Raw genomic sequence first — 599 nt, forward strand, 5'->3', positions numbered from 1 at the left:
ACCACTACCAGCACTCTAAGTCCTCGCGAACCCAAAGTATTTGCCCGGTAGGGCCATTAGACCACAACGCTTGCTAACCATGCAAGTGGTCTCGGACAACAGGCGATACCCGAAGTACATCCGAAGAGTGTATATCAAGTGTTTGTTCACCAAGTCCTCAACCAACCCCAAGTACCCGGAGGTACCCAGAGTGTTGGATCCGCCAACCCGTCCCGGCACTCCAAGTCCTTGCGAACCCAAAGTGTTTGCCCGGTAGGGCCATTAGACCACAACGCTTGCTAACCATGCAAGTGGCCTCGGACAACAGGTGACACCCGAAGTACATCCGAAGAGTGTATATCAAGTGTTTGTTCACCAAGTCCTCAACCAACCCCAAGTACCCGGAGGTACCCAGAGTGTTGGGTCCGCCAACCACTACCAGCACTCTAAGTCCTCGCGAACCCAAAGTGTTTGCCCGGTAGGGCCATTAGACCACAACGCTTGCTAACCATGCAAGTGGTCTCGGACAACAGGCGATACCCGAAGTACATCCGGAGAGTGTATATCAAGTGTTTGTTCACCAAGTCCTCAACCAACCCCAAGTACCCGGAGGTACCCAG

This window comes from Anopheles coustani (assembly GCF_943734705.1).
Source record: "Anopheles coustani chromosome X unlocalized genomic scaffold, idAnoCousDA_361_x.2 X_unloc_16, whole genome shotgun sequence".
NCBI lineage: Eukaryota > Metazoa > Arthropoda > Insecta > Diptera > Culicidae > Anopheles > Anopheles coustani.